Source organism: Pinus tabuliformis, chromosome 8 (genome assembly GCF_031772625.1).
Source record: "Pinus tabuliformis cultivar Carrire ecotype Pingquan chromosome 8, CPIR1, whole genome shotgun sequence".
NCBI lineage: Eukaryota > Viridiplantae > Streptophyta > Pinopsida > Pinales > Pinaceae > Pinus > Pinus tabuliformis.
This window is the reverse complement of record NC_142294.1, coordinates 1,408,310,227-1,408,333,875: the sequence shown is the minus strand read 5'-3', so window position 1 is coordinate 1,408,333,875 and position 23,649 is coordinate 1,408,310,227. Positions and strand designations below refer to the sequence as shown.

Below are 23,649 nucleotides of genomic sequence, written 5' to 3'. Positions count from 1 at the left end.
ATGCAAATAAGTAAATACATAACTTGTCCATATATGGGATTCTTTGCCAAATGCATCATAGTAGAGTTGTGTTTTTGCCTCATTATACTTCTTTGGTTCATCTCTTTGTTCTTGAGATTGGTAAGGATATCCAATTTTAAAGCCCACTATTTGGAAAATATTATATAGGTTTGTGTGTGTGTTTCATTGGAAGGTAATGTCTTATGTATAGTACTCCTGATTCTAGTGGCAGCTGGCTTGGTTTCAGCTTTCATCCCAAATCGATCATGGGATGAGAATGGAATTGAAGAATTGTGATTTGTCATTTAAACAACTAGGCGATGTTCATTTCATTTTTGGAATAACATCCAAAAGATTAAATGCACACTGCAAATTGGTGACATGATTCACGAGGATCATGACATGTTCTCTCCTTTCAGAAATTGTGAATTCTAATCGAATTATGGATCTCTCTCAAATTTAATGAATCACAAGGAAATGTGTGTTTCCAAACTTGTATAAATTGGTCAATATTAAATATTGGAAAATTCAAAACTGCAAATCCATTAAGCATTAGAGAAGTGAGCATAATAGATTGAGCAAGGCATTATGGACAAAAATATTGTGATTGAGTAGACATATTTGTTGACTACTCCTTCATTAGTGTCGAGTGTATGATGAATACCACAATGCATGTTAGAGGTGTGAGGTCCACAACAGAGCCCTCTCCTCCTGCCCAAGAGGGGGAAGTTGAAGTCAAGAGCAATGGACCAACGACTATTGCATGGAATTGTATTAGCCTTATAACTCCAATCAAAAGAAAACAAGCGGAACTGGGTATGTCACATGAACACTACCCAAAGTTGCTAGATTCGTTCAAGAATTGTTTTCTTTTTTAAATTCGAAGTTCAGAGGATGAAATAGGAAAACTGCCAGCTAGGATATCTGTGTCCATCTTCAATGTCATTGGTAATTTAATGGAAATATGCTATCCACTTGGGTTCTAGAGAAATGGATTGCAACCATATGGATAGATGGGGATAGTCTTTTATGAATTGAATTTCAAATTAAAATGGCAAGAGTTTCCACGGAATTATAATGACCCAAGAACCCTCAAGATATATTTGATTTAAGCCAATAAGACTACAATTCCAACAATAATGAGCGGCAAAGGAAAACAACTGTTGTGAAAGAAGGATATAATATTAGATTGCAGGGAACTTCAATGTAAACAATGACAATTATTGATTGAAGATGGAAATCACACATCAAGAGTCCACTAATTATGCTTGCCTGAAGCTAAGTGAAAACCTTCACTGGATAGAAACAAATCTAACCTTTAGCTACATTTAACCTCTTTCAAGAAGCATGCAAAAAACCCACATTCACAAGATAACCCTTCCATATTGTTCAGGCCTGTTTATATTGTCTGCACATTGAGGTCAGCTTGGTTGTCATTTATTGAAAGGTTAGCACAATAATAATTTTTTTTCATTTTTCCATGAGAAAATTATTTATATTCCATGAGGAATATACATGCTTCAGTTCTCAGAGGGACTACTCATACTCAACAACTAGGCTGCTCGAAGCCACTAATATAAAGCTCAGCATGTCACTTACACATGAATTGAAACTGGGTGGAGAGGATAACAATCATTCCTCCAACTACCCTAAACAAACATTATTTCTTATTTCTTATCACAACATATATATTATTATTATTAACAGATTTAAGATTCTTGTGTTATATTGGATTGCAAGTTTTTCAGAGAATATATAATCCACACAAGATATCTTTTGGGTGTTTGGATTTGAAAGGTCGACCAACATCTACTGTAGATTATTCTACAGAAAAATTGCAATCCAATATATCATTATTCCTGGAATCCTTTTGGTTTATGGGAAGAAAACTTGCAATCCAATAGTTACCAAAATAGTTCAACCAAAAGCACCAATAAGGAGCATATTCATAACTAATCAAACTCCATTCCTAACAGGGAAAGCATTGGTCATGGAATACAAAAACATTTCGGGGGGGATTAACACCATAAAATATCCTCTAGTACCATAAATTCTCTGTTGCAATACCAACAAAACTGAATTAAGAACTGTTGGCACTAAACAATAAGAACTAAAATCTGGTAAGAGAATTGGTAAAGTAATGAAGAGGTAATATTTCACATCCCTCTAAAAATTACCAGGATCAAACTGCTATATCCTTGGAGAAAAAATGAAATGTTTTGTCACACTGGGCAAAGTACAACAATAAATTGATATGTAGATTATTGAAAAAATAGAAACCCATTAAACAAGGTCCAAACTGCAACAGATAGTTCAAGATCTCCATAAATTCTAAACCTCGTAGGAGCCATTGCAAGGTGCCCATCAATTGAATCCAAGATGTAACTATATAACAAACTTCAGAAACCATGATGTAACTAGAAGTGAATTATCTACGAACAACAACCACTTTTGGGGACAACAGGTTGTCCTTTCATTTGTACTTGTGGCTGGTCTTGTGCTATTCATTGCAGGTTGGCTTGCCATCCTGCAATAAAAAATTGATTGTTATCTTTGATATCACTGTTTGAATTCTCCAAAACAAAAACATGAAAAATTAGCAGTAAAACAAACCCATATTCAACAACTTAAATCCGTTTGTTGTCAGCAGAACTGTAAAAACTATGAAACTAACATTTACCTCTTTGTAAGCAAGATGATGCCTATGACCATGAGTAAAAGCAAGAACAAGAATGACCAAATATGTAGTCTAGTTCATTATCTCAACTGAGGTGGAACATGATCAAAGATGATGCATACTCCAAATTTGTTGTGAAACACAAAAGAATGTCAAAGCACAACAACTGTACAAAGCTTTGTAGGAAGACTCTCCCAATCAAAGATAATAAGTGTCTTTTGAATCTTTTAGATTCTAGAGAAGGTTGACAAACATACTAGGAAATAACTAGAACCTAACACTATCAAAATTTGATGAAAATGGTATCTTAGCACTTCGTTATTCATGTTTCAGGTTGTACTTGAATTGTTGAATATGTTTTGGTGTACCTTGTAGACAAAAACTACATGATCTGACAAGATTTTAATCAATGTTTCTTTTAACAAAAAAATTATTAGCAATGGCTATAGCAGAAGATAATCTTTCATCATTTCGTGGACAACCAACACATTTCTAAAATTCTCTTTACCATTTATCTGTCAAAGACAATTTCTGTATTTTACTTTGATGGGCAATTCCTTACATGAAAACAAGTAAACTCGTCATTCAATTAGAAAAATAAAAAATAAGATAAAAGGTTGTACTAAAGAAAAACATACCTGTTTTTAATCTTAGCAGCCATAGTCAAGAATGCATCCTCAACATTTATTGCATTCTTAGCACTTGTCTCTAAAAATGGAATCCCAATTTCATTTGCAAATGCCTGGGAGTAGAATGAAAATGACTTATATTAAAAAAGTTCAGGGTATATAAAAAAGAGGATAGCTCAGAAAGACTGGTATTGAATGTGAATGCATAGAAGAACTTATGAACTATGTTCCTACTGTGTGGGTAGGCTAACCCGGAAATAATTTGGTGTGTGTATATCCTTACAACAGGCGCTAGTTTCCAGCCTTCATTGGTGCTAACGAGTGCCTTTTGCCCACTGTAGTGGTGTCCAGTAGGTCGTTTTCTCACAGTGACTCTATGGAGACACCTGAGGAGGCACCAACGTAGAGGGAAGGGCTTTGAATCCAGAGCACAGGAGACCCTACACTATTAGATCACAAAAGATCATTACATAGAATTCTACATTCTCTCTCCATGTCTTGTTCACCAAGATCTTGATTTGGGGAAATATTTGATCCCTAGTCCTCCGGATGGCCTGACCTTGGGTCCATATATCTTGGGCCGTGCCTAATCTCAGACGCTTTGCAGTGAGAATGGGTGAAATCGATCATGAAATCATCTGAGCAGTCAGAAAGATTGGTACATGGCACGGTGTCATGTACGACGTAGAGAACAAACACGGTATCTAGGGAAATTGCGAAGAAGAGCATGCAAACCATGAACTTCTTGCCCACAAAGCTGTAGATGAACTCTAATGTCAAGAGTATCGTAGCCATGGAGGCTGCTAAAATTTCACCACAGGGGTTGTTAACTGCAAATAACTACTCAGCGAAGAAGTATTATGGATCTAAATGAGAAAACTCTGACCTTATGTTGTTGCTCTATAAACCATTTGCAGTCCTGAAACTAATACAATATTCGATATTTTCAAAGTCTTTCCCAGTAAACACAATCAAGAACAAATATAATTTAGGCTTCATTACACCATATATTAGTTCATAGAAATATTCTACAATGCAAACCTGCAACTCCTATAATAAGGGTTATGAAAGGGATTTTTTCTCACTTCATCATTTATTATATATGGTGGCACCAGACAATATGATAAGGACTTAACCCTATGATGAGAGAAGAAAAATTCCGACAGAGGGAAGATAAGTCCTTACCGATAGATGATGAAAGAAGGACCCCCATCAATGGCTGAGAAGAGAAGGAACCCAAGTTACCACCAGATGGGAGATATTAAGCCAAGTTGACACCAGATGAGGAGAGAGGGTATTCAATTTATTACCTTACGGGATATCAATTGAGTTCAATAGATTGAGAACTGAATATTCTTATTATGGCGCTGGTCTATTAGAGCGGCTAAAGGGTTGGTCTATCAGAGCGGCTAGAGGGGAGGTGATTGAGTACCCATTTCCCAATCTACACCATTCCAAGTTGCCAATAGATGATGAGAGAAAATGTTGTTGCCATTGTCCAATCTTTAAAATTGAGCGAGGGAAAGAAAAGGAGGATATTTACCAGGAAGCGTGGCAGAGGAAAACAAGATTCATTGCATGAAAAACCTAGCAGCGGTGTGGTTTCCACTCACCAAGAGACCTTGTGCCTCTTCATTCCAAACAAAAGATTCTTCTGCCTTTGACCTAGAAATGAGGCTAAGGCCAGTGCTGTAGGACACATGTAAACCATGGTCAGTGCTGCACGACACACACAAACCATGGTGTTATGAACTTTTCAGAGTCATTTGTGTGTTTGGGAAATGGTTTGAGTAGCAATCGTCATTCAATTCAAATTAATGGATAATCATAACCCAATCATCTAACAAGATATCGAATGGCACAGATTATGATAGATATCGAATGGCACAGATTATGATAGGAAGGAAGTTAGGAGAGTTATTTTTAGAGGGGAACGCCTTACAACATAAATATTTAGATGTCCATGTGATATAACATAACCTTATATCAACTTTGTAGAGAAATACAGTATATATATAGAGAGAACACAATCCAATTATATATATATATATATATATATATATATAGCTTCCAGAGGGATCAAATTTATCCAGTGCAAACATTTTATTCAATTTTTGCACTCTAAAAGAGGTTTGCACCTCAAGAGATTTGATCCCTCTCAACTCTTGCTAAATCCGTAGTTAAGATGGATCTGTACTGGTGTTTAAAACATTTCAATGATATATTGTGCAATTCTTCCATGCCTGACATGTAGTTGACATCACTTTGACATATGACATATCATTAACTGAGTAGATGACACACATCAAGATCAAATTTTAGCGTATTTTTTATGTATAACTTAAATTCAACATCTATATGAAAGAATAAGAATGTAAGTACATACTATAAATTTTCTAGGTCCTTAAGAATGTTTTCAACATTTTTTAATTTGTCATTTTTGGAATTTACTCAAGTAAACGTTCTTGAAATTGTAATTTTGAGTTGATGAAATTGTTGTTTTAAATGCATCAATGAACCCAATACCTTTGGATAAGCTTTCCTAACATTATCAATTAAATTATTTTATTCAAAAAAATAGATCCTTCCTAACTTTATAGCCTTTATTTCACAAATATTTTAGTAACAAAAGTATTAAACTAAATTATGTTTGAGTCTATTTTATTTGGAATGACATTATTCCAGATTAACTTCAATCTCATTGGATTTTGAAAACTATAGGCATATTGGATAATATAAAATATAATCCTAAAGTATTGATAAAAACATATGCATATTAAAGCTTAGATTGGGCAAACTAATATTTAAGATGTACTTATTTCAAAAGTAGCTTAAAAGTTAGGCATATAATCATATTGGTGATAAGATTAAGTTAAATTTTTTAAATAAAGAGAAAATATATCCATAATTATTTTTAAAACTAGATTATTTAGCAAATTGAAACTTCATAACTTTAATGAGAAAATTAGGATTAAATGTTCAAATACATTATGAATATAGATGAAATTACTTTCAGATTGTAATATTTAGCATTCTATGAAATTTGACAAAGTAATTCTTTTACAAAATTGAAAAATTTTACAAATTTTTCATGAATTGAATAAAGTACCAAATAGAATCTTAATTGGGAAGTGCTTCATTTATACAAATTTGTAATTTGAACATTTCTAAATACTTTGTTATGGATTCATCTACACTCTCCTCTCTTCTCTAGTCCATCTATCTCTGTTTTCCACTCTCCTCTCTTCTCTAGCCCATCTATCTCTATTTTCCACTAGGATATTTAAAATCATTAAGAAGTTTAATACTGATTGTCATTGCATAATAAATTATCTAACTTTCAAAATTCCCATGTGTTATATATATGACGAGTGTTTGAAGTAGGTATTGAAAAATAAGTATGCACTTCTAGTGAAGGAGAATAAACATGATCTTAAAACCGGTCAATGTTTAATGTAAACCTACAAAATGAGTTCATTTAAATAAGAAACAAATTATGATAATTACTAAGTCCTATCCTATCCTTTCTAATTGCAAAACCATTTCCCATGTGTCAATTACCATGAATCATTTCTCCATACATTCTATACCAACACTCTTTTCTAGGTGTAACCCAATTCCTGCTTGCAAAATATAATTGTATTAAGTTTCCCAACGAATATTTCTAGATACGTCTAGTCGTGCCACATATCTTGCAAACCATGGAACATGCTCAATTTATGGTTCAAACTAGTGCCAAGATTTCTCCATACATCCTATACCAACACTCTTTTCTAGGTGTAACCCAATTCTTGCATGCCAAATATAATTGTATTAAGTTTCCCAACGAATATTTCTAGATACGTCTAGTCGTGCCACATAACTTGCAAACCATGGAACATGCTCAATTTATGGTTCAAACCGCTTGGCACTAGAGCCAAGCTTTGCATGAATTTTACAATTTTTTCATGAATTGAATAAAGTACCAAATAGAATCTTAATTGGGAAGTGCTTCATTTATACAAATTTGTAATTTGAACATTTCTAAATACTTTGTTATGGATTCATCTACACTCTCCTCTCTTCTCTAGTCCATCTATCTCTGTTTTCCACTCTCCTCTCTTCTCTAGCCCATCTATCTCTATTTTCCACTAGGATATTTAAAATCATTAAGAAGTTTAATACTGATTGTCATTGCATAATACATTATCTAACTTTCAAAATTCCCATGTGTTATATATATGACGAGTGTTTGAAGTAGGTATTGAAAAATAAGTATGCACTTCTAATGAAGGAGAATAAACATGATCTTAAACTTTCCAACCGGTCAATGTTTAAGGTAAACCTACAAAATGAGTTCATTTAAATAAGAAACAAATTATGATAATTACTAAGTCCTATCCTATCCTTTCTAATTGCAAAACCATTTCCCATGTGTCAATTACCATGAATCATTTCTCCATACATTCTATACCAACACTCTTTTCTAGGTGTAACCCAATTCCTGCTTGCAAAATATAATTGTATTAAGTTTCCCAACGAATATTTCTAGATACGTCTAGTCGTGCCACATATCTTGCAAACCATGGAACATGCTCAATTTATGGTTCAAACTAGTGCCAAGATTTCTCCATACATCCTATACCAACACTCTTTTTTAGGTGTAACCCAATTGTTGCATGCCAAATATAATTGTATTAAGTTTCCCAACGAATATTTCTAGATACGTCTAGTCGTGCCACATAACTTGCAAACCATGGAACATGCTCAATTTATGGTTCAAACTACGCTTGGCACTAGAGCCAAGCTTTGCATGGGATGGTTGTCGTGTATGTTGTGAATAAAGTGTGAATGTATGCTTGCATAGTAAAGGGGAAGAGTAGGCTCTTTTTTGGATTGACTTTAGCTTGGGTTAGGATATAGCCTTGATGAGATGACATTGTCCTCATTTAGTGTAAATCCGCTATGCATTTGAAAGTTGCATAAAATATATATAATGCTTCGTCTATTTGAAGATATAATTCATATGACATTTGTGTTAGACAAGGAAGTAGGTCTTGCAATATAGTGTCTATGATAATGCATAGTTTAATAGTTTTTTCAATATATTTGATAGGGGCATTGAGTGGTGTCCATAAACGAAAGGGAATATTTTATTGCAATTGACATATTTCATCATACCATCTTCATTTAATACAACACATGTTATGTAAATGACATTTGGCATAGGTAGGTTCAAAAGGAGTTGAATATGAATTTATTGATGCTAGTGTGCTTTCAACTTGTTTATATAATGTAAGATTAATTTATATTAAAAAATAACTTATTTGTTTATAAAAAAAAATGAGATATGAAGTTTGTAAATGAATTTCCATATCTATGCTTATAACATTTGTTGATCCAACTATTTTATTTCAGATTTTATACTAATTCAATTAAATGTATTTTTTTTACACAATAATTTTTTTCTTTCTACTCATTCTAGAATTAATTATATTATAAATGTATATGTTCTTTGCAAAATATTTTTGCTTCATATCTCTCTTTCTTGTTACGTTCTTAAATGACATTATAAGAAATTCCCTTTTGTAGTCATTGCTCCATTAAAGTAAAAAAAAATGTGTAAGTGTTTTCTAACTTAAAAATACAAGCATTTAAAAGTAAAGATCTTAACTATGGAAATTAATATCATTGCTTTCTCACCATTTAAAGTTTCGTCTTTTACGCAGTGAGTGTATTGCATCCTCATCTTTTTAGAAAGTATGACAATAAATCCAATTGTTTCACTTGGGTGTATATCTATTTTTTTTTACAAGTGGTCTAGGATGTAATTTTATTTTTTGTAATTGAAAATATTATTTTTAAAATACTTTATTTTTCTAGTGATATAATATGATTACAATCACCAAAATCATAATTAATTTTTGGAAAAGTTTTGAATATTGTAATGGATATTTTGTTATAAGTAAAATATTTTATTCATGTTGTTGAATAAGATGTGTAAGGAAAAATAATGTGATTTACATAATTCCCTTGTTATACATCATATCAATATACAAAATTTAACATGTTTTTTTTTTTTCAAAATATGTATTACATATGATCATGATGTCTTTAATAAATACTTGTCTAGTTCTATAAATGTTCAAGTATTCCTTAATACTAAACTTAGAGATGAAATCGTAGACGTATTACCCATCCACATGCATGGGTAAACTGAGGAGACAAATTTTCTCCTAATATGCAACTTGCTATCCGGTAACCACTACTATATGTATGTTTTAAGCCTTATAAAATAATTCAATTTATAAATAGATTATTAATAAACATTAGAGTAAAGAAACATTAATCACATATCACAAAGATATTTAACTCGGTAACCCAAACTGGGAAAATCAACTAGCCGTTTAGAATTGCACTCCTAATTTTTATCATCATTCAACTTCACTATTCACAATATAATATATATGATATAGCAACATATAAAACCCCTAATCCAATAACCTAAATTATATTACAACCATAATTCCGTAACCAAAATTATAAAACCATGGGCTAAGCCACCATGCCAAAAAACAATACTAATAGCAAAATCCATGTGTCAAAAATCACTAAAAATGGATGCAAAAAACTGCCAATTTGATTTGAGGGGATCCACCCCCTATGAAATCCCCACTACACCCAATTCATATGAATCATGCATTGGATATTCATGAAAATAATATAGCACAAAACCAACACTATGATCCACATAAAACTAGCCTTTAAATCCTCTCACTCATTCTCTAATTAGTACATTCATTGATTTAGCTTACTCATTCGATGAAGGTGGGTCATCTATTGTTAGATATATTAACCATTTTTGCATTTAATGTTCAAGGCATCCTAATGGATCATGGGTTGGAATTATATTATATAACATTATTAGTTTTTTACTCTCTCCCTTACTTCATCTTGGTGGTTATCATTTGTCCCTAGCTCAGTGTGACCTTCCTTACGAAATTTTATTTCACTATTTAGTAGGAGAATAAATAGGAGGCTCTAATGATGGTTGCATTCCATGCTATCCATACTTAACACTTGTTATGATTTACCTCATTTCTTTATTCCATATTTTAATTGGTTGATGTCAGTTGCTCATGCCAGTTCGCTAGTTCTATGGGATGAAGGGGTTGAAAATAATAATGGTTGATGCAATAATCAAAAAAGAAAAAACATGGGACAAATAACAAAATTCAAAATAATTTAAAGGGGTGTAGATCAATTAAAATACAATTATATCTTGAGCTCTATGCCCTATTATATAGCCACTCTTCCTTAAGAGTATCCATGCGTATAATTCCTATCAGAGTAAAAGGAACTCTCATAAAACATCCCAACCCCTATGAAGCGATAAAATACCCATTATTAAAGGGGGATTATATCATCATTATTTTTTGATAAATCAATGAATAATTCTTACCTTGGTATTGTAATTGAGACATATAAATGTTTTCTAGTCTCCAAGATTTGATTTTCAATGTAGATATGCAAAGCATGAGGTGATAATCACATCATAATGCTCATTAAGTAGTTAGGAGTATCATTGACAAATGCATTGATTTCTTCATTTCACCATGTTCTACAATAGTGTTCAAACATCGTCAAAATAAATAGATAAATTTAAGATATGGTACAAACTATTAAATAAATTTATTTTGAATGAAGAAGCTAATCAAATATGTGTAGAGTATTGAAAGAAAGAAAGAATGCATTGGCCTCATTATTAACATGCAATGGGGACCAACCTTGATATCACTTTCAATAACATAACCTATTCATAATCACATTGAACACAAGAATAAATGAATGAGTTCTCGTGGGACAAATGTTTTTTGAATTCAACTTTTGAGAAGAACAAAAAAAACCATGAGTGTACTCCTCCATGAGACTATTAATATTCTAACAATGCACTCAGAACTTGTTTTATTATTGCTCCAAGAGTTAGGAAATGAGTTATTTTTCCATCTATTTATATACTATTTATTATTTACACCCGAAAAATAACATCAATACCTAATACTTTCATTTATATTATATTTTTGAAAGTAGAACACTTATTTCTCTCTATTCCCTTAAATGTCAAAGTAGGAAATGGTCTTTGAAAACAATCAAGAACTTAATTATCTAATTATTTCATTTGTTTGTAGAAATAAAATTTTGACTTTTGAAAGTAGTCTATATCTTGGTTTATCTCAAATGGTTGACAGAAATGTTGTTATCCTTCTAACCCACATTTAATCCTTGCATATAACGACATCTATTTTTTTTTTAAAACCAACCTATAACCATCTTAAACCTGAATATAATCCATTTCAGCCTTAATGGATATTAATAAATATTATAAATATCTAATACAAAGGAGATTCATATTATTTTAATGCTAAATATGGAGTTAACATGTCACATTTTAAAATTTAATATCAAGAAAAGTATTTTAATGTGGACATAAATAATATATTTCAATGCTCATATTAAGAAAAACAAGTTTATATATATATATATATATATATATATATATATATATATATATATATATATATATATATATATATATATATATATATATATATATATATATAGAGAGAGAGAGAGAGAGAGAGAGAGAGAGAGAGAGATATGTCATTCCTTCAATTATTAATATAAAGTGAAAAAGAGGCATTTAAAAAACTATTTTTAAAATCATGCAAACTATAACTTAAAATTATTAAGCCTTGAGGGTCAACTCAGTTGGTCGAGTCCCCATCGTCAAATCACCACTACTATTGAGATGTAACTAGTTCAATTCTCTCGACACTCATAGGGTCAAGCTTGGTAGTTGAGATGGCATGAAGCGATCCTTTGGGTAGATATTCTTGGTACAAATATTTTGTTGACATAGTGGTGACCGATCCCTAGGGATCATGAACCACATAAGAAAACAAACTTAAAATTATAAAAAAAATATTTCAATACCAACTTTGTATCTCCACACACACACACATAGATAAAGAAATATTTCTTATGACCAAAACATTTCAATGATGTTTTTAATGTGTAATTCCTTCACTCAACATTGAGTTGACATATAGCATAGATACATCTTAATTTTGGATGTATCATGCATTGAGAGGGATGAAACCTTGAGTAAAAGTTTGCAACTCTGGGGATTTGATCATTCTCAATGAATGATAGGTCTAGAATTAATACTAATCTTGGTTAAAGCATTTCAACGGTGCACTGCATGCATAGTTCCTTCCATAATCAACATGGATTTGACATATGACCTATTAATAACAAACATCTGCATTCATATTAACTTTACAAGTATTAAATGCTCAGAGATATTTGGCCTAAAAAATTGAGAGTTAGGATGAATTTACACTAATAAATAGAAATCACAATAAAATGTATGAGCATACTTAATTTAGTTTATTATTGTTAGGTATTTGGTTAGCTGTCATTATTGTTAGGTATTTGGATAATTTGATATTAGAAGGTTCATGCTACAAATTCTCTATATTAAAATTACTAATTTATATCCACGAGTTTATTAAGGGTGTCATCCATGAATAGAAAAAAATCATCTCTTGGGTATGGGTGTATTAAATTTAAGGGATTAATTTAGTTTATTTTTGATATTCTCATAAGTTATTTGGCTATTTTGATATTAGAAGGTGCATGATATGAATCCTCTATATCAATAATACTAACTTAAATCCACAAATTTATTATGTTATCCATAAATGTGAGAAGTCCTCCTTTAGGTTTCTCCATAGGTATTTTCAAAACTTTTTTTAGAAAACAATATCTATGGATATAAAGAGAGAGTATTAGCCTATCTGGTTATCTTAATTGTTTTGGATGGACTAGTTTTAATGAGGAGATTATGGTTCAAATCTTCACTACACACACACACACACACACTCTAAGGGCTAGATCAACCACTTGTTAATAGCAATTTGATTATAGTTGTTACTAGGCATTTGACTAATTTTGTGTTAGCATGTACCTAGATTGAATCTCAATGAATTTATTAAGGATACCTTATATTCAACATCTATGTGAAAGACTAACTTTTTTCTAGGTCTTTAAGAGTTTTGGCCCATTACGAGACTATCCAAAGCCTCAAATGTCAAATAAGTTAATTAACTCAGACAAAATAATATATTATTGGGAAAACAAAAACTTATCAAAAATTTTATTTTTCAAACTCTCCTATTAAAAGGCATTCAATATTTTCAAATCTTTCTAATTTTTGATTATTTGACTTTAGCTAAGCAATCTTTATTGAAATTGTAATTTTAGGTTGATGAAATTGTTATTTTCAAAATAGACTCAATACCTTTGAATACCCTCACAGTAAGTAGATTGTGCAATATTAAACTATAATAACTATAATGCCATCACTGCCAAATAATTTTTTCTAAATATCAGACTATAAATACCATTTCTCTGTATCATTATTTTGAATGGCCAAAAAAAATTTAATTCATTGCACATTAAATATTACTTAGTTAGATCAATAGTTTTGAATGGAAAAAAATAAACATTCTATAATTTTATCTTTTAAATTTCCCATCATTGAAATCCAACCTGATAATCATTGTCAAAATTAAAAATTGAGATGGATCAAAGTTATTATTTGTATCATTGAAATCCAACGTGATAATCATTGTCAAAATTAAAAATTGAGATGGATCAAAGTTATTATTTGTATCATTGAAATCCAACGTGATAATCATTGTCAAAATTAAAAATTGAGATGGATCAAAGTTATTATTTGTAGCGGAAAAAATAATTCAACACCAATGAAACTATGAGGAAATTCTTACTAAAAACGAAACTTTTAAGACTTCATTTATTAAAGAGTTCACTAGACAAGCTTCCATTGAACATATTATGTCTTATATTCACACGATAAAATATATAGGAGCTCTTATCATAGAGGCAATAATGGCCACAATCTTGGAGTACTAATATCAATAATGAAAAAATAAATTATTTTAGTTCCATAAATCCAAAAAAATGAAATTATTTTAGTTCCATAAATCCAAAGAAATTGGACAAAAACATCTCAGGTAAGCATGATATAATAGAGAACACAAATATGATAGAAAATAAATAACTAAAGTGGTCGATAACTAAGGTGGTCAATGGCCACTATTACTAAAATGTTAAATATTGTATATTTCCGTTGCAATTCCTATCAATATCCTAACAATCAAATAGAAATTAGATTAAAATATGCATACACCCTTTAATATGAAGATATTCAAAGGCTTGATTATTCATAATCCTAATAACTTTACGACCATATTGACAATAAGACCTTAAAATCCAAAGCTAATCGAAATTGAAACAAATAAATTTAAGTGTTTCCTTTAATTTTGAAAAATTGATGCTATTGAACACAAAACTTCACATATTGAATTTGAAAAATAAAAAATGAAGTAATAGAAGCCAATGATGAACTCATTGCTACAATTGAGTAAGTTCTAATAGGTTTCATTGTAGTGGTTATGTATTGGTTATCTATGTTTTCCTACAATTAAAAATAAAAGTCAGGTTTTCGAAATAATTTACAATGTTATAATGTGTAAAAACATTATAAGCATGCATATGCATATGATTTATTTATGCATCTAAATCTTAGCTCACTTGCAAAGTGGTATTGGTTCTATTGATTTTAATCCCTTTAAATAGTGTGCCTAATAAATATTTGGATTGGATTATTAACAAAAGGAAAACGATAGCAAGAAATTTAAATTAATTGTTCTAATATAATTAGATTATTTTATTCGTAAGGATAGATCCCTGCCAACTTTACAACTGCTATTTCACAAATATTTTAATTACATACAATATTATACTAAATTTATTTGAGCCTCTTGTAAATTTAGAATGGAATTATCCTAGGGCATTGATAAAAGCATATGCATATTAGAGATTAGAATGATGCATTTTGAAAAAGATTAGGCAAATCAGTATTTAAGATGCAACTATTTAAAAAATGGCTAAAATGAGGTAATTAATCATATGAATGATAAGTCTAATCTAAAAAATTTAAATAGTGTAAATGTATATAAAATTATTAAAGCTGTATTTTTAGCAAACTAAAAACTTCATAATTTTAATTAAATTTTTTTTTTTCAAATACATTATGAATATACGTAAAATTACTTTTGAGAGGGTGGTATTTAGAATTCTATGAGATTTTATAAGACAATTATTTTATAAAGTTAGAAATTTTACAAATTGTTTATAAAGTAGGGAATATTATTTTGAGTGGGAAGTGTTTCATTTATATTTAAGTCTCTAGTTTGAGCATGTTCAAGTGTTTTGTTTTGGTTGCATCTGTATTCACTTCTCTTCTGTGGCTTATCTACAAAATATCTTCCATTGGGATAGTTGAAATAATTGGGAAGTTCAATAAGGATTTTCATCGTCATAATAAATTATCAGCTTTCAAAGGTTGCACATGCTACATATATCAAAAGTGTTTGAATTAGGTATTGAAAAATAAGTGTGTCTAAACAATATATTTATACTAATTAAGGAGAGTAAATATCATCTTATGCTTTTCCAACCTATCAATGTTTAATGAAAAATTATAGGATGAGTTCATTTAAGTAAGCAACAAATAATGATCATTTCTAAGGCCTATCATGTGCTCTATAGTTACAAAAACCGTTTCCAGTGTGTTTGTTACCATGAATATTTTCTCCATATGTCTCATACCATGAATCTTCTCTATGTGTAACCCGATTCCTAAATGCAAAATATTGTTGACACCTAATCCTTGTGATTGGGTGAATTTATGTAAACAGATAAATAAGAAATATGAACAGTCATCGGGAGATGAATTGAACAATCTCTCCCTCATGTATATAATGAAGACCTACTTGATGGAATAGAACACACGAATCAATTTTTGCTTTAGGAGTTACTGCCTGGCCTGACATGGTATCAGAGCCAGCACCTTTTTTTAGTTTCCCTCTGCTTTGTAACTCCCTCTTGCATATTTTGCTTATATTCTGCCCATGTTCTGCAGGCTGACATCTCTGTCATATCCCTGCGAAATCTCATTCATTGTTTAATGTATTCATTGTGTGTGAGTTCCATTTTGTTGTGTGTTATACGCATGTATTCACTGTGAGTTTCAACCCACGACCTGCGCTCTACAATTACTCTGCCATTACCACTGTTTACCACAGTTTTGTTCTTCCATATAAACGCTATTTCATATATGATTTACGCTGCTCCCTCCTGGTATTTTAACGCTGGCCTAAATGGTATTTACAAAGACCTGTGCTAGGATGTTATGCTATTTTATTCCTTAACTGTTAATTTCTTGTCCCATAACAGACGCAGAGCATTTCGTACCAATATGCCACTGTTGATTCTGCATCCTGGACTCGTGGCTTTGTCCCCTTTCTGCGACAAGATCACGCTGCGTTTGATAGGGAATTTCTAGGCCAGTAACTCAAATCATATTTCTGCAAAATTGGCACATTCCCGGAAATGTTAGTCATTGCATTTTCCCGCAGAACTAGACCATCCCTGCGCATGTTGGCCATTTCGTTTTGCGGGGGAGCACTGAGACTGTAAGGGCTTGGATAGCCCACCAGAGGATTTCTATGAGTGGAGCTCTCATCCAATTGCCATCCCTCGTTTAACTGCCAAAATCTACCGCATCTACTATTGTTCCTCAGTTCGATTCCCATGGTCCCCTATGTTTATAAAGGGTCTGAATATGGACAGAATATGCTTGTCTGAAAAAGCATAAATGTTCAATGAATCTTCTGTCCTGGTATTTGTGACCAGCATGTGCGGTGCCTATACATGACCGTGGACTATCTTCGACCTCGGATGTATGCCAACACGATTTCTTTATTGACATATACAGCGTGGAGAACTCATTCTGGCGATGATTTGGAAGAGAGTTTTTTGTCAGTGCATCACTGATCTAAATGTTTCTTTGGGAAATGTTTTATAAATCAATTTTCATTTAAAGTGTTTTGAAGACTCCGCCATAGTAAAGTGTTTTGAAAACTACAGTGCATTTTTTTTCCTTTTTTACACAGCAAGTGCAAATTGTTTTATCACTAGAAGAGCGATTTTTTTCCACTGTACACAGTTTTTACAGAATGCATTCAATCATATCCATGGTGGGAATAGTTCTCACTGGCAAGGAGAACTATCCTGAATGGTCCCGGATGATAAAACACACCCTCATTTTCAATGAGTTGTGGAAAGGAGTATGTGTCGAAGATGGAGACAATGAACCGTACAACCTACCTTAGGCAAAGAGCTTGTCATTTGGGAAAACAAGAACAATAAAGCTTATGCATTATTCGTGCATCATCTGTAAATGAAGAGGTGAGTCGCCATATTTCATCGTATTCAACTGTCTTTGAAGCCTTACAAAAGCTGAAAGAACTCTATGACTCACATTCTGCACTTGAAGTTGTTCAACTCATGATTAAACTCTTCACTCTTGAACTGCAAAATAATGATCCTCTTGCTCTTGCATATGAAGTAAAGTCTATAATGCATGATATCAAATCCACTAAGGTTGAATTAGATATTCCTCTTATCGCTTTTCTCAAGGCACTTTATCCTACTTACTCCAATTATCTTGAGTCATTGCAAGCAAATGGAAATCTCAAAGATATCACCTTTGACTCTCTTGTGAAAATGTTTGCTGAAAGAGAGAAAGCTTTTGGAAAGAAGATAGCCCCTGAATCTTCTGAAGAGGCTGTGTGCCTTGCTCATAAAGAAAAGCATCATGCTCAAGATTCTTCAAGAGGAAGAGGTGGTCGAAGAGGAAGAGGAAGAAATTTCAGAGGTAGGGGGGGCAGAAATTCTCAAGGAGAAAAGGAAAATTTGCACTCCATTCGCTGCAAAAGAAATGGATCACATGATGCCTCTACATGCAAGCTACCATGGGAAAAATTGAACAAAAAAGAAACCAATAGAAAGGTAAAAATGATGATACATACAAAGGTAAAGCACCTGAATCTGCTCACTATGTTGTGGCACAATGTAACATTGGAGTAAATGAAGATTTATTTAATGCTTTGCTTGCTTCTTGGAAAAATGATTGGTTGCTTGATTCAAGAGCAACCTGCCACATGAATCATAGAAAATATTTTTTTGAAGATTTCACTGACAATGTTTATGGAGTAGTATACTTTGTAGATCAATAAAAAATCAAGCCATCAGGGCTTGGCACAATTAGGCTTAAACTGCCTGGTCTTCCAGACTTTCTTCTGCATCATGTTCTATATCTCCCACAGCTCAAGAGAAACTTGCTATCCTTGGTCCACATTCGCTAACAAGGTCACTCCATTCATATGTTTGATGGCAAGCTTGAGGTAAGAAAATCATTTGACCACTCACTTTTCATGAAGGGAATAGAAGAAGAAAGGCTTCTCAAGCTGCAAGGAACCTCTGCTCGTGCACAACATTTCTCATACAATTCTCATCATGAATAAGGTACACTTCCATCAAGTTTATTATGGCATGCTAGATTTGGACATTTGAACTATGACAATCTCTGCTTGTTGAAGAAAAATGGTGTTGTTGGTTTGCCTACAATTCCTAGGAAACTTAAGCAATGTGATGCTTGCATTCTAGGAAAGCATAGCAAATAGTCTTTTCATGATTCACATTCAAGAGAACATAGAAAACTTGAACTCATTCATTCAGATTTATGTGGTCCAATGCCTGTTCCTTCTGCAAATGGAAATAAATATATCATGACATTTATTGATGACTACACCAGAATGTGTTGGGTTTATTTATTGAAGAACAAATCTGATGCTTTTCAAACATTCAAGAATTTTCAGAAATGGATTGAAAATGATGCACAATCTCATATTGGGTCTATTCACCCTGATAATGGAAAAGAATACACATCAAATGAATTTGAAAACTATCTTTTCCAACATGGGATAAAACATCAAACAATTGTGCCTTATAATCCCCAACAGAATGGTGTAGCTGAAAGAATGAATAGGACAATCTTAAATATGGTACGATCCATGCTCTTCTTCAAAAATGTAAAGATAATGTTTTGGGCTGATGCTGTTCTATGTGCTGCATATATAAAGAATAGATGTCCATCTAATGCTATAAGAAACAAGACCCCATATGAAATGTGGTATGGATATGTTCTATTGGTAAAGCATCTCAGGGTCTTCGGTTCCACCTGTTATGCCTTGATACCAAAGGTACATAGAAAAAAACTTGGTGCTAGAAGTCGTAAGTGTATCTTTCTGGGGTATTCAAACACCTCCAAAGCATACCGCCTCTATGATGAAGTAAATAAGAAGTTTGTTGTATCTAGAGATGTAATTTTTCTTGAATCATCCAAAACTGACAATGTTGTTTAGTGACAACTTGATCGCTTGGATAGATTCGCAAAAGCAAAATCATTTCAAGAATTTGATAATCAGATTCCACATCTTGAAGGGGGGATTCCTATACTAGATCAACATGTGGAATCTTCTTTTGAAGAACACTCTCCCCCACATGAAACTCCAACAACGGATGATGCTTTAAGTGATGTGATTGATAGAATTGGGAGACTCAATCTTGATTCAGTCCCAACTCAATCAATGGAGCAGCCTGGACCATCTGAAAAAGGTCCCCCAAAGTGGCTGACAAAGACACTTGAAAGTGTTCATCCTGATGAGGTTGGAAAGACAGGAACTAGAAATTCAAACCGGAAAAATGGAGGTGATGTGGATGACTCTAATTCACCTGTTGATATGGATGTTTCTTATGATTGTGAATTGAACTTGTCTACAGATTTTGAACCAACTTCCTTCAAAGAAGCTGCTTCTCATGATGAATGGAAAGAATCAATGCAAAAGGAGTATGATGCCCTCATAAAGAATGGCACTTGGAAGCTGGTTGATCCTCCATTAGGAACTGAACCAATTGGCTACAAGTGGGTCTACAAGAACAAGTATAAAGCTGATGGCTCATTTGACAAGCATAAAGCTAGGCTTGTGGCAAAAGGTTTTGCAAAGAAGGAAGGGGTCGATTATGAGGAGACTTTTTCCCCCACAGCAAAATGGTCTACCATCCAAACACTCTTTTCCCTAGCAGCTCAAAATGGTTGGAAAGTCCATCAAATGGATGTAAAAACTGCTTTCTTAAATGGAGATCTAAAAGAGAATGTTTTTATGTCCCAGCCTGAAGGATTTGCTGTGAAAGGACATGAACATAAAGTATGAAAACTAGTGAAGTCCTTGTGTGGCCTCAAACAAGCACCATGAGCCTGGTATGAAAACTAACTGAGCATCTTCTGAAACTCAATTTCAAACATTATGATATTGATGATGCAACTTTATTTGTTAAGAAATCTGGCAAAATAGTTGTATACCTTGTGGTATATGTAGATGATCTTTTGATGACAGGGAACAATGAAAGCTACATTGCATCCATAAAGAAGGAATTGGGGAAAAGTTTTGAAATGACTGATTTGGGCTATGTTCATTACTATATTGGCATTGAAGTAACCCAACATCTGAAGTCCATATTTCTTTCTCAAAAGAAATACATTGGAGATCTGTTGAACAGGTTTGGTATGACCGAGTGAAATCCTCTTACTACTCCAATGGAACAAAACTTAAAGCTCACATCTATTGAAGGAAAAGAATTTGAGGATGCAACAAAGTATAGATAGCTTGTAGGAAGTCTCAACTACCTAACTACTACTAGACAAAACATTTCGTTTGCTGTTGGAATCCTCTCTAGGTTTATGCAAAAGCCTTGTGAGGGACATTGGTCTGCTGCAAAAAGAGTTAAGGTACTTGAAGGGAACTCAAGACTTTGGAATCAAGTATACATAGGTGGATGAATTCAGCTTGATTGGATACTTTGATTCAGATTTCGATGGAGACAAAGAAACTGGAGTATCAAGTTCAAGATATGCTATGAGTCTTGGATCAGGAGCTGTCTCTTGGAGATCACGCAAACAATCAGTTCCAACGGATTCCACAACAGAAGAAAAATACGTGGCAACAACTGAAGCAACAAAAGAAATTGTGTGGCTCAGGAAAATTCTTGAAGATTTGTGGGTAAAACAAGTACAATCAACTCCACTCATGATTAACAATACCTCTGCAATAAAGTTGGCCAAGAACCAAAAGTTCCATGATCGAACGAAGCACATCAATACTAAATATCATCTGATTCGACATCATGTTGAGGCCAAAACAATCCATCTCCATCACTGTTCCACAAACGAGCAAATTGCAGACATCTTCACCAAAGCGCTTGGAAGAGAAAAGCTTGAATGATTCAGAATGATGCTTGGACTCACCCACATCCCTTCAGATAAAGGGGGGGAATGTTGACACCTAATCCTTGTGATTGGGTGAATTTATGTAAATAGATAAATAAGAAATATGAACAGTCATCAGGAGATGAACTGAACAGTCTCTCCCTCATGTATATAATGAAGACCTACCTCATGGAATAGAACACACGAATCAATTTTTGCTTTAGGAGTTGTTAGACTCCGTCTCATGTCAGAGATTGATTCTTCTTCAAAACCCTGTTTTGAAGAAGAAATCATTAATGTGTTTCTTTAGATTATGTAATTTGTTCTTCAGCTTTTCAACTGGCAGCGACTTCAAGCTCCTACCTCTGTAAAAGCACAAAGAAAACAAAGCATACATCAGACTCTACTGTTGATGAATTTGGTCAAGTTTTATCTTCATATGGTTTCAGATAAATTTCAGGACAATGTCTTTGTGCAATTATTTTGCTTCATCCAGTATCGCTGACGATGCATTTTATGAGCTGCAAAATCCTCAAGAACAAATTCAAGCTTATGTGTTTGATGTGGTTCGAGCAAATGTTCCAAAGATGAATTTGGATGAATTATTTGAGCAAAAGGGCGATGTTGCCAAAGTTGTGTTAGAAGAGCTTGAAAAAGCAATGGGGTCATATGGGTATAACATACAACAAATACTTGTGGTTGATATAGTTCTGGATCCTTCAGTACAGAAGGCAATGAATGAGATCAATGCAGCTCAACGAATTCAACTTACAAGTGTGTTGAATGAAGTTAGAGAGGGGTCGCGTGGGAAAGAGAATTCTTCTGGAAAATTGATGCTGGAAAATTGATGTTGCAGGTCCAGATCTTGATCAAATATTCATAGCCTCATATACCCTTGTGTCTGGATTCGAGTCCTTCCATTCCTTGGACAGCCAAAGACCAATTCTTCAGAACACATCAACAAACATTCAAATGCTGGTTGGAAGGCTGCCATGGGTACTCGATTTTCCAATTACACGGTAGGGGAATTTGCACATCTCCTTGGTGTACTTCCCACTCCTCAGAAACTGTTAGAAACTGTTCCTATTCGATTTTATCCCAAGGGTCTAAAGCTACCAAGTAAATTTGATGCACGCAAAGCTTGGCCGCATTGTACTTCTACTAGGACTATATTAGATCAGGGGCACTGTGGTTCATGTTGGGCATTTGCAGCCGTAGAAGCACTGTTAGACCGATTTTGCGTTCACTTTCAAGTGAATGCCACTCTTTCAGAAAACGATTTAGTGGCATGCTGTGGATTTAGATGTGGATCAGGGTGTAATGGTGGTTTTCCATTATCTGCATGGCGCTATTTCAGTCGAAGGGGTGTTGTAACTGATGAGTGTTATCCCTACTTTGACAACGATGGTTGTAATCATCCTGGTTGCGAGCCTTCATACCCAACACCTCGGTGTGTCAAGCACTACAAGGATAATCAAAATTGGTCACACTCCAAGCACTACAGTTCAAATGCATACAGAATCAAATCAGATCCATACAATATAATGGCTGAGGTTTTCACTAATGGTCCGATAGAGGTCTCATTTTCTGTTTATGAGGACTTTGCCCATTATGAAACTGGTGTGTACAAGCATGTCCAGGGTCGTTATTTAGGAAGACATGCTGTCAAGCTGATTGGGTGGACGCAGCAAGCAACCTTACCCAGCTATGTATTCAAGCATATTTGGGGGTATTACCACTGATCCAACAATGATGGTAATTCCTATTGATGACCGCATGGTCCAGGGCATGTGAGAGACGTCAGTGAGCAAATAAGGAATGGACTTATGGAAGCATCAAGTGTTTCTCAGGATTTGCTTTAGAAAATTGCGAAGGATTTGATACTGTTTATGGTGCATGAAATATGCTTGGTTCCTTTACTTTCTGTGTGAATCCGGTGTCAAATTTCCTTGCTGAAAAGGGTTCTTTTGAAAAAAAAATAAAAAATTTTCCTCTTTTAAACTATGGTCAAATGGTCCACGACATTACATTTTCATCAGATGACA

The 23,649-nt window shown here is 33.2% G+C and overlaps 1 pseudogene; it reads left to right on the top strand.

Annotated features, from left to right (window-relative positions):
* The first annotated feature begins 22,520 nt into the window (after positions 1-22,520).
* On the top strand, positions 22,521-23,346 carry LOC149240842 (cathepsin B-like protease 3 pseudogene; annotated as a pseudogene).
* The last annotated feature ends 303 nt before the right edge of the window (positions 23,347-23,649 follow it).